Source organism: Galeopterus variegatus, unplaced genomic scaffold (assembly GCF_000696425.1).
Source record: "Galeopterus variegatus unplaced genomic scaffold, G_variegatus-3.0.2 Scaffold19039, whole genome shotgun sequence".
Classification (NCBI taxonomy): Eukaryota; Metazoa; Chordata; class Mammalia; order Dermoptera; family Cynocephalidae; genus Galeopterus; species Galeopterus variegatus.
In genome coordinates, this window is record NW_007745150.1 from 10,918 (window position 1) to 11,149 (window position 232).

General features: G+C 49.6%; 1 pseudogene; it reads left to right on the top strand.

Moving 5' to 3' along the window:
- The window catches only part of LOC103583014, a 4,882-nt pseudogene that overhangs the window by 586 nt on the left and 4,064 nt on the right, over positions 1–232 (top strand).

A 232-nucleotide genomic window follows, 5' to 3' on the forward strand; every position in this document is an offset into this window, starting at 1 on the left:
CCAGCCAGATGGCATGTTTAGTCATTTCTACATTCAGTGAGGCTTGTAGCCTCCTGATCATCCTCACCTCCTATTTCTTTATACTTGTGACTATCATCAAGATGCCTTCCACAGGTGGACTCAGAAAAGCCTTCTCCACCTGTGCCTCCCACCTGACTGCCATCACCATTTTCCACGGGGACATCCTCCTTCTCTATTGTGTGCCCAACTCCAAAAGCTCGTGGCTCCTGGT